This window comes from Chlorocebus sabaeus, chromosome 21 (genome assembly GCF_047675955.1).
Source record: "Chlorocebus sabaeus isolate Y175 chromosome 21, mChlSab1.0.hap1, whole genome shotgun sequence".
NCBI classification, from domain to species: Eukaryota; Metazoa; Chordata; class Mammalia; order Primates; family Cercopithecidae; genus Chlorocebus; species Chlorocebus sabaeus.
In genome coordinates this window covers 106,091,902-106,103,767 of record NC_132924.1, presented here as the reverse complement: position 1 = coordinate 106,103,767, position 11,866 = coordinate 106,091,902, and the positions used below count along the sequence as shown (strand labels likewise).

At 42.9% G+C, this 11,866-nt stretch overlaps 1 long non-coding RNA gene across 1 annotated transcript; it reads left to right on the top strand.

The window, feature by feature from the left end:
• The first annotated feature begins 1,502 nt into the window (after nt 1-1,502).
• Nucleotides 1,503-11,026, top strand: LOC140709578 (uncharacterized). Its single transcript, XR_012090077.1, has 3 exons — nt 1,503-1,695; nt 7,575-7,664; nt 10,730-11,026. It is a non-coding gene; the product is annotated as an uncharacterized lncRNA (long non-coding RNA).
• The last annotated feature ends 840 nt before the right edge of the window (nt 11,027-11,866 follow it).

Below are 11,866 nucleotides of genomic sequence, written 5' to 3'. Positions count from 1 at the left end.
CCTTATGAAATGATCGTCCCACCTTGGCTTCCCGAAATGTTGAGATTACAGGCATGAGTCATCATGTCCAGCCTATTTTCTATCTTTTTAAAAAAAGATTTATTATAGCCATTCTAGTAGGTATGAAGTGGTATCATCTTGTGGTTTTGATTTGCATTTCCCTAATGACTAATGCTACTGAGCATCTTTTTATGTGCTTCTTGGCCATTTGTATAGCTTCTTTAGAGAAATCTCTATTCGAGTCCTGTCTCCATTTTTTAGTTTCACTGTTTTACCTTTTGTTGTTGAGTTGTAGGAGTTCTTTACGTATTCTGGATACTAGACACATGATTTGCAAATATTTTCTCCCATTTTTGTGTGCTGTCTTTTTACTTTCTTTTGCAGGTAGATATCTATTCAGTTGTCTCAGTAGGGGAATTTTTAATAATGTGAAAGTCATTCACAATATATTTAGTGGAAAAAAACATGATATATAAGTGCCCAGTATAAAAATGGTCCTATTTTTCCTAAAATCTACATAAATGTTTATGTAAACTAAATATCACCTTTTTCCACATGTAATACTTGTTCTCATGCTGAATTGTACAGATGACTAAGTAGCTCTTGAATTTTCTGAGAAAGAGCCTCCTAATTTAGGTATCATTGAACAATACAATAAAGTGGGTTTACACTTCACATCCTTAAGCAAGCACTGATCCATCAGTCAGGTCTAGTTTTGAAACTCCTTTTTTTTTTTTTTCCTACCTTGATGCCAATAGGATTTTTTTTTTTTTTGCCATTCATCTTTAATACAACACTCAACATCCCTGGCCTCTGTACACTTTCTCCTGGCCTTCCCTCTAGCCCCAAACGCATTGCTATCCCCTTTAATTATGTAGAATAATCCTCTGTTTCAGCTTCTAGCTCCAAATTTGCATTACCCCTCCCATTATAGTGTTTCACAAAGGGATCTCCTGTTACCAGCATCCTTTCTCCCACCCCTTAATAGGGATAGCAGTGGGTAACAATAGCAATGACAAGTTTTTTTATGTGACATACAGTAAAAAGTGCTGGAAAAATCTGTAGTCACAATTGCTTTCTCTAGGCAGTGGGATCACAGGTGATATAATTTTCCTGCTTTTGCTTATTTGTGTTTTATTCAATAAACATATATTAACTTTGAAATAAGGAAATGTTATTTAAAAACAAATCCCCAATGGAAAAACAGTAACCAGAAGTAATGTCTTTCTTCTGTTTCTTAAAACTCTACTAAATAATAAAGAGTAAATAAATTTTTAAAAAAGGGATAAACTCACAAAGACCAGAAAAATTGGAGATGAAGCAATAATAAACAGATTTCAGGATATTTTGGGGAAATGGCAGGAAGACGGAAGAGTAGCAGTTGATTAGCAAAGAAGGCCACACCACAGTGCCTGTGGGAGTAGGAGGGCTGATTCATTCCATGGAGCCTTCAAAGCTCTGAGTGAAAATTAATACTCATTCTAGAATTTTCTACCTACCCCAAATTATCAATCAATAATGGGGTGGTATAATAAAGATCTTTTTAGACACACAACCACTCCCCAAAAAAAACCTTTCCCAGGAAAGTAATCAAGGATGTGCTCCATAAGAACAAAGTGGTAATCCAAAAAAGGGGAAACATGGGATCAAGAAAAAAAGAACACAAGAGAGCAGTAAAGGGAATTACCAGATGAGGTGAGGGAGGCAGAGATGAGAATGGGAACAGAAGGACAGAGGGCTTCCGGAGGTCAATCCAGAGTCCTCCTAAATGGGAGAGAAAATGGAACTGACATGTTTGAGTACATGAGAATGGAATGAAAGCATATGTGACAGTAATGCTGGGACATTTGGGAACTACTAATGGGAGGTTCCTAGAAAACTAAGCAAATTCTACATAAGAATCAAACACATCATAGCAAACTGTGCAGTTCAAGAGGAATCAGAATTTGCATATTCATTTAACAGTTCTTCATTGAGCTCTGTGTGCTTTACCCAGCCTGCAGCAGTGAAGAAAACAAACCAAGTGCTTGCTTTTATGGATCTGATATTCTAGTGTGTAGGGAAGGGGGACTGACAAAACATTTTTTTACATGTTGCTATTTCTGAAACTGGGATGCAACATATAATTGATGGTATGTCGTGCTTAATTGGAAACATTTTGTCTTCTTAGTAGTATATAAAATAATAGTACAGGTTACCAGAGGCTAGGAGAGGTAGTGGGTGGGCAGGGGTGGGGGGTGGGTGGAAGGGGAAGTTTGTTAAGGGGTACCAAAAACAGTAGAAAGAATGACTAGATCTAGTATTTGATAGCACAAGAGGGTCATGATAGTCAATAATAGTTTGATTCTACACTTAAAAATAACTAAAAGAATGACTGGGCATGGTGGCTCATGTCTGTAATCCCAGCACTTTGGGAGGCCGAAGCTGGCGGATCACCTGAGGTTGGGAGTTCTAGACCACCCTGACCAACATGTAGAAACCCCGTTTCCACTAAAGATACAAAATTAGCCAAGCATGGTGCACATGTCTGTAATCTCAGCTACTTGGGAGGCTGAGGCAGGAGAATTGCTTGAACTCGGGAAGCAGAGGTTTCCGTGAGCCAAGATCACACCATTGCACTCTAGCCTGGGCAACAAGAGCGAAACTCTGTCTCACAACAACAACAACAACAACAACAACAACAACAACAACAAACTAAAAGAGCATAATTAGATTGTTCGTAATACAAAGAATAAATGCTTGAGGGGGGATGGATACCCATTTTCCATGATGTGCTTACTTCACATTGCATGCCTGAATCAAAACATCTGACGTACCCCATAAATACATACACCTATTATGTACCCACAAAATAATATATCTTACAATTGATGACAATCTTACATTTGATGAAATATGGTTATAGGTTATAACAGTCACAATAATATAAAAAATAACTATTGGTTGGGCACAGTGGTTCATGCCTCCCAGCACTTCGAGAGGCCAAAGTGGGTGAATTGCCTTAGCTCAGGAGTTCGAGATCAGACTGGGCAACATGGTGAAACTCCAACTCTACAAAAAAATACAAAAATCAGCCAGGTGTGGTGGCATATGCCTGTAGTGCCAGCTACTCAGAAGGCTGAGATGGGAAGATGGCTTCAGACCGGGAGGTTGGGACTGCAGTGAACCGGAATCAGGCCACTATACTCCAGCCTAGGTGACAGAGAAAGACCCTGTCTTAAACAAACAAACAACTATTAATTGAAGCAGAACTTCTGATACATGATGATGGTGGGGAATGGGGAGAATGAGAGCAAAGGCAGTATAAATGAGCAAATGTCTCCTCTGCCCTTGGGGGACGTCAGCAGATAATGCTGAAAATGGAAATAATGTATGCTTGCTATTCAAATCATTGACATAGGTAATAGGGAATTAGAAGAGTCAAGATTAATTCCCCCTCGACTGGGTGTGGAGAAGGGTTGAGCAGGAGACTGCTGTTTACCAGCAAAAGCCTCTTCATACTTTCTTGTTTGTTAACCATGTAATACATTTATTTGATTAAAATGAGAATGAATTTTTTAAAAGACTATGTGTCTTAGATTGTATTCCCTAAAAGCAGAGGCCAAGGCAGGAATTCAGGTGCTGAGAAATATACCGAGGGCGCCGGGCACAGTGGCTCATGCCTGTAATCCCAGCACTTTGGGAGGCTGAGGCAGGTGAATCACTTGAGGTCAAGAGTTCGGGACCAGCCTGGCCAACATGGTGAAACCCCGTCTCTACTAAAAATACAAAAATTAGCCTGGCGTGATGGTGTGCACATGTAATCCCAGCTACGGGGGAGGCTGAGACAGGAGAGTCGCTTGAACCCGGGAGGTGGAGGTTGCAGTGAGCCGAGATTGCGCCATTGCACTCCAGCCTGGGTGACAGAGCAAGAGTCCATTAAAAAAAAAAAAAAAAAAAAAAAAAAAGGAATATATTGAGTGAAGGCTCTTCAGGAAAATTGTAAGGGGGCAAGAAAAGCAGATATGGAAGGGGAAGAGCTGAGCACTGTGTGGCCTCAGGTAAATGCTAGCCTTGGTGGATCTCTGGGGAGCCTGGGCTCAGAAGTTGCTCTGCAGAGCTGTCCTACCTTGCGGCAGAAGTGTATCAGTTAGTGCATGCCTGACTCCGGGGTGGGATGTAACTACCCACGCATTTCAGGGTGAAGGTGCTTTGTCATTCAAGGGCAATCCTCCAGGACTGTCGCAGGTATAAGTCATTAGATACCACTCACAGCAGCTGGGAGATGAGGCCACTGGCTGCATCAGTGGCATCCACTCCACCATGCCATAAATCTCAAGGACAAATGTACAATCTGTATTACTCAGGCTTCTTTTAGTTGCAAGTGACAGAGAACCACCCTCAACTAACCTAAGGGCAAACAGTCTATGGAAGAGTTTTATTTTATTTGAGACAGGGTCTCACTCTGTCACCCAGGCTGGAGTACAGTGGCACAAACATGGCTCACTGCAGTCTCATCTTCCAGGGCTCAAGCGATCCTCCCACCTCAGCCTCCCAAGTAGGTGGAACCACAGGTGCATGCCACCATGCCCAGCTCATTTTAAATTTTGATTGAAGAGGGAAGGGTCTACTATATTGCCCAGGCTGATCTCAAACTCCTGGCCTCAAGTGATGGGAGGGTTTTTATGGACTCAGGTAATTAAAAATCAGACTTGGCTGCAGTCAGGGCTCAAATAATGTCACCTGAGGTCCATCTATCTTTTCCTAGCTCAGGTAGGCTCTTTCATCGTGATGATAATGATGACATCCCACAGCCCAAGATTCCCCTCCTGCTGGTTTAGCAATCCCAGTGGAAAGAGAAGGTTTCTTGTACCTCTGGCAGAAAAGTACCAGGGAGGTTATCAACTGGCATATGTCTGTATGCCTATCTCGTAGCCAACTACTCCAGGGCTGGGGATTGGGGCGGGGCGGTGGGGAGGTGCGGAGGGGTTAAGAAGAGGAACCCAAGTACTCTGATTGTGGTAATGGGCAGGGGCAACTCTATCCAAACCACCCATAAAGAATTTCCCATAGAAAAGAGGGATTCAATTACCAGAAGGAGAAAGGGATGTCAAATGGACAAAACAAACACACACACAAACAAAACAATAATCATCCAGTACCACTCATTTTTCTAATTCTTCTTCTTCTCCTGTGGTCAGACCCTTAATTATCAGAGGAGAGGAGACTTCACAACTTTATTCACTCTATCCACACAGTTCAGGAGTAATCTCCACTCTCCTAACCTTGGTGACCATCTTTAAGAAGCCCAGGGAACAGATGGGAAGTACTATTTGTGACTCCGCTTAGTTGGTCTCAATTCTGTTTTATGCCGAGGAGCCTTAGGGAGAGAAGGGGGTTTATGGAAGGTCAAAACAGAAGTAACGATTTTTTTGACCCAATGATAAGATGATAAATTCTTTAGCTATGAGGTCTTGAATCAGGATGTGATGACCTTTTCAGTGTTCAAGATGTGTGTCCTGCCAACCTGACTATTAACACGAATTGAGGGAAGCCTGGGGGCTGGGAGAATGAAATGTCCTATCATGATACTTTCAGCAATTACAGTTTAGCTAAACAGGACACATGCCTTTTTTTCTTTAGCATTAAAACTGTTTTAATGAAATAGAGGATGGCATTTCTGAAAAGAATATAAAATTCACTTCTACAATAGATTTTTTTTCTTATTCACATGAATATTTCTTAGCTCAGAATCCCTAAGCTGCTTTTAGTAAGTGAACATTATACCTTGCATCAAAATTAGGTTCTGATTTAGACTTTAAACATCCACTTCCCTGTAATCTTGCTCCTCCAAACTTATTATATTATTATGATTCTTTTGAGACAGAGTCTCACCCTGGCCCAGGCTGGAGTGCAGTGGTGCGATCTTGGTTCACTCAATCTCGGCCTCCTGGGTTCGAGTGATTCTCCTGCCTCAGCTTCCCAAGTAGCTGGGATTACAGGTGCACGCCACCACACCCCACTATTTTTTTTTTATCTTTAGTAGAGATGAGGTTTCATCATGTTGGCCAGGCTGGTCTCAAACACCTGACCTCATGATCTGCCCGCCTCAGCCTCCCAAAGTGTTGGGATTACAGGCGTCAGCCACAGCACCCGGCCCCAAACCTATTTCTATCTCAAGTCTGTACCTTGCGGGACAAACAGGAAAAAGTAAAACTTGAGTTTTAATAAAGTCATTATATAAAAAGTCAATTCTGAAAAGCAAAATGACAGAGAAGTGTCAAATGCTGCACAATGGCACTTTCTAGTGTAGGCAGACAGGAAGGCCGTGGAGATTTTCACCTCCGGAGGGGTGATGTAGGCTGAAGACTACTCTCAACGGAATCATCTGGGATACCTGTTTAAAAGGCAGATGCCAGGGGACACACCCCAGACCTAATGAAACACAACGGCTGGGGATGGGTCCAGGTATTTACATGTCTAAAAAGTGTCCCAGGCTGGGCATGGTGGCTCGTGCCTGTAATCCCAGCACTTTTGAGATTACTGAGGCAGGTGGATCATTTGAGGTCAGGAGCTCGAGACCAGCCTGGCCAATGTGGTGAGACCCCTGTCTCTACTGAAAATACAAAAATTAGCTGGGCATGGTGGCAGGCACCTGTAATCCCAGCTACTTGGGAGGCTGAGGCAGGAGAATTGGTTGAACCCAGGAGGCGGAGGTTGCAGTAAACCAAGATCAGGCCACTGCACTCCAGCTTGGGCAATAGAGCCAGACTCTGTCTCAAAATAAATAAATAAATAAATAAATAGTATCCCAGACCAGGTGTGGTGGCTCATGGCTATAATCTCAGCACTTTGGGAGGCCAAGATGAGTAGATCACTTGAGCCCAGGAATTGGAGACCAATCTGGGCAACATGGCAAAACCCTGTCTCTCAAAAAAAAAAAAAAAAAAAAAATTAGCTGAGCATGGTGGTGCATATCTGTAGTAGTAGCTATCTGGAGGCTAAGGTGGGAGGATCGCCTGAGCCTGGGGAAGTCAAGGTTACAGTGAGCTGAGATCACACCACTGTACTCCAACCTGAGCGCCAGAGTGAGACCCTGCCTCAAAAAAAAAAAAAAAAAAAAAGAAAAAAAAATTGTACCTCAGGTCGTTGTGGTGCACATTAATACATTAATGCTTAGAACTGCCACCCCAAACAGAAAGCCATTGCAGGTAGAACTGTAGCTTTGGTACCTGACTGCACATGGCATCTTATAGGCACTTAAATTTTAAAGCTGCTTTGGAAAGCTAAACCTTTGTAAGGACAGATAAAGAAATTAGCAATACAGTTGCAGTGTCATTCTTCCTAATCTGATCATTTTGTAAAAAGAGGGCAAGGAATGCTTAGCATGTGATTAGTATATTTAAAGAGAATGTACTGTTTGATGAGGAAACACCTCGAGTTTCAAAGGATAAAAGAAATGAAAGAATTGAGGGGTACTTAAAAATGCTTTCCTTTGAAAAGTGTATTTAAAGTATCACTTGAGTATTCAAACTTTCTGCTAGCCAGCATCACAAGATTGTGTATATAACCACACTAAATCTATTATGGAACAGCTCCATCTCAGAGCCGTGCCAAATCAAAGAAACATTCACAATCAAAACGCTACCTGCTTCCCAGTGCCACTCCACTGAAATCTTGTGGAGGTAAGCTCTCAGACGTCTCACTGGTTGGCAGTGCTCTCCTGTACTGCTGGCTGATTGATAGGAAAGTGTGTTTTATTTGTGTCTCATGGAGATTTATAATTTCTAACCCAGCCTCAGTACCCTTTTGCAGTCTGGATTCACTTTCGGTAAATTCCAGCTAGCATGAAAAGAGAGCTGTTGGTCAGCTTTGTATTTCTGATTCTGCCACTGCTGTTCCCTGGGGAACCTGATAAAATGTCACTCTCGGTAGCCATGGCTTAAGTTACATATGGCCTGGCCAAGGCACATCCAAGGTAAAAGGCAACACTTTTGCATATACAAGCCACTCATATGCTGTCTGCTGGCTGTTCATTTTACTAAGGATGGAACATTCTGGTACAAGTGGGAGCTCAGTTGAGTGTTACAGGGGTGAATACAAGAGAAATCAAGCCATTTGCCTCTGTTTGCTTAGTAAATAAAGTATAAGAACGTATTGCATTCTGTCGCCATGTCCGTTCACAAGATTAGCTGTATCCACTTCAAAATGACCGACTTCTGTTGCTACTGGATCTGAACCATGAATTCAGTCTCTATCTCTCCCAATGTCACCAGCTACTCATAACCAACATCTCCCAAAATTGAGCCCAGTGGCTGTCAGAGAAACCTGGCAAGTGTTCGGCAATAGTTCTTTGAGTAAATTATTCCCATTTTTAGATAAACAACTCAAGGTGCATTATCAACTGATGGTATGGCTTTAAAAGCTTTGTGTTGAAAAAGAAAAGTAAAAAAATAGCTTCATCCTCACATTCAAATGAAAGAAACAGCATCTGGGTATCAGACTTTCTTAGAAATCCCGAGAGGGAGCCTGCTTGGTGCTGCTTAGATTTGATGTTTGCTAATCATCCCAGGACCTCATGGACCACAGGTGTCCTGTACTTGACCAGACCTGCCCTGCGTGGGAAAGGGGAAGAAGTCTAATGGGAGATTCCCCATCACCGTCCCTTTTGCCAACATCCAGAAAGGAACCAAGTGCTCCAGAAAGAGCCCGGGGATGGCAAGACATGTCCGTTCTATCTTTTCAATTCTAAGTCAATCAACAAGCAAGACATTTACTTATTAATTGGCTAGTTGGTTGGTTTTAGAATTTTAGAAATTATAATACTTGTTTGTATTCTTTTCAAATACAGAGGTATATACAGGAAAAAACTAAAGTCTGCAATTTATCACCTCACATTCCATTCTCCTCCTCAAAAATGACCAATTTAATGTTGGTTGCTCTAGACCTTTTTCTTTACCGTAAAACTATCAAGGCTTTTATTTGTACTAGTGCTTTTGAAAAAATTATTTTATTTTATTTTTGAGACAGGGTCTCACTGTGTTGCCCACGCTGGTCTTGAATGCCTGGGCTCAAGCTATTCCTTCTGCCTCAAGCCTCCGATTTAGGACTACAGCTGGTACCACTGCACCTGGCTTGTACCAGTGCTTTTTCACAAAGCTTGTTGACTTCAGCAAAGCACTGGTATTTTCTTTTTTAAAATTTTAAAAATATATATATAATTTTTGAGACATAGTTTCACTCTATTGCCCAAGCTTGAATGCAGTGGTGTGATCTTGGCTCACTGCAACCTTCACCTCCTGGGTTCAAGTGATTATTATGCCTCGGACTCCTGAGTAACTGTGACTACAGGTGCATGCCACCATGCCCAGCTAATTTTTGTATTTTTAGTAAAGATGGAGTTTTGCCATGTTGGCCAGACTGGTCTCGAACTCCTGACCTCAAGTGATCCGCCTGCCTCGGTCTCCGAAAAAAACATTGAATTGTCAAATAAAGAGAGACTGTATTGAGGTATACAATGTGATGATTTGACATATATGTACATTGTGCAATGGTTACTACAGTCAAATTAATTAACACATCCATCACCACCCATGCTATTCATTAGATCCCAGAACTTGTTCATGTTATAACTGAAAATTCGTACCCTTTGGCCAACATCTCCCATTTTCCCCACTCCCCATCCCCTGGCAACTTCTGTTCAACTCTCTGCCTCTGTGAGTTCAACTTTTTTAGATTCCACTTGTAAGTGAGATTATGCAGTGTTTGTCTTTCTGGGCCTGGCTTGAGATTGACCTGACTCAGTGAGTGAGAAGCGCAGTAGTCTTTTCAGGCTCTAGATTCCAGAGCTAGAAGAGTCATTATTCCAGTTGCTATGCCTGTTGCAACAAAACTACCCTTTAACTTTATGGCTTGAAACAACAGGGCATTAATTTTGCTCACGAATTGCTATTTGGGTAGGGCTGAGCAGGGGTAGCTCATCTGTGCTCCACCCACACACGCTGGGGTATGTCAAGGCTGGAATCATCTGAAGTCTCTCTCACTCCCAGGTCCGGTGGGTGCTGCCAGCTGGAAGCTGGGACCTTAGCAGGGACTGTCAGCTGGAACAACCACACACGGCCTCTCTATGTGGCCTGGGGTTCCCCATAGCGTGGTGGCTGGGCTCCAAAGCTTGGCATCTTGAGAAAGAGAGAACCAGGCAGAAGCAATATTGCTTTTTATAACCCAGCCTTGCAGAAGCCATACAGGATCTCATCTCCTGCACTCTATTCACTGAAGCTGTCAGAAAGCCCAACCAGGTTCAGAGGAAGAGAAAGCAGACTCCACTCCTTAATAGGGAGTGAAAAGTTCAGGAAAAGAACACGGGACCAGAAATATTGGAAATATGGCTCTGGCCATTTTTTGAAAATATGATTTACCATGTTTGTGATATTAAATCAGGGCTATAAAAGTTGATGCACTTCCTCTCTGTCGAATGGGCTCTAGCACTCTGGAATCTACTTAAACCTGGGAGGGGACTGTGGCCAGGCTAAAAGGGTGAGGACCGAATTTCATCACCACACCAGATCCCTAAGAGGCTGGGGAAGGCAGGGCAGAAGAAATGAAGTAGGGTAAGGGGTGGAGGGAGGTGACAATAGCTTTTCCTTCTGCGCTCACAGCTACACTGACCATTTAACATTCTAATAGGAGAAGGCTGGCATTTGTTGCAGGCATTTTGTTTATAATCGAATCCCTCTGTCTGAACACACAGGCAGCACAGTTCCAAGTATGGTACCAATATCGAGATGGATAAGGCTCATCACAGCTCAAGATTAACTATAAATTCCTAATGTGTTCAGGTAAGATGCATCTCTACCTCCCGGCAGACAAAGAGGCAAACACAATGATCCATGAAAGAAAGCAACAGAGATGCTGCTGAAGTGAAATGAGCCTTGATATGTCACCTTCCTCACCTTGTGTTTTTGTAGCCATACCTCCAGACTTCCAGATCTCTGCCTGAGGTTTACTGATGGTTTCTTTCAGGGATCATTAAAAGTGATTTGTGGGCCAGCAAAGCTTTTGTTTTCCATGCTGGGGATTCAGTTTATAGCACGCAGCTTGGGAAGGGGTGTCTGGAGGATGGCATCCCCATCCAGGAAATCTACTCCGGGAAGGTCAAGAGGGCTTCAACGGTCCATGGGTGATCCATGATGCTTCAGTGGGGATGGGGTGAGGGTAGATGGGGGCCCAGGAAGTGGCTGCCTCTTTTTCCTCCTGTCAGGCTGCCCTCTCTATAGAAGAGGCCCTGGGGCCAGGCACGGTGGCTCACGCCTGTAATCCCAGCACTTGGGGAGCCGAGACGGGTGGATCATGAGGTCAGGAGTTCAAGACCAGCCTGGCCAACATAGTGAAACCCCATCTCTACTAAAAATACAAAAATAAATAAATAAATAAATAAAATAAAATGAAAAAAAAACAAAATACAAAAATACAAAAAATTAGCCAGGTGTAGTGGTGGGCATCTGTAATCCCAGCTACTCGGGAGGCTGAGGCAGGATAGTCACTTGAACCCTGGAGGTGGAGGTTGCAGTGAGCGGAGATTGCGCCACTGCACCCCAGCCTGGGCAACAGTGCAAGACTCTGTCTCAAAAAAAAAAAAAAAAAAAAAAAGAAAGAAAAAGAAAAAAGAAGAGAGCCTGAGCAGCCTGCATTCGGGACCCAAAGAAGCCAATGATGCAGGAAGGTGAGTTCTTCCTCAGAGGACCCGGCTATGGGCTACCCAAGGAGCCTTTGGAGCATTTTCTTTCTTCCATTGCTGGAGTCAGCTTGCTTCTCTGTGTCCCTCCTGGCCTTCTCTTTCCTCTTGGGAGGTATTATCATTTACAAATGAATAGATCACTTGGACTTT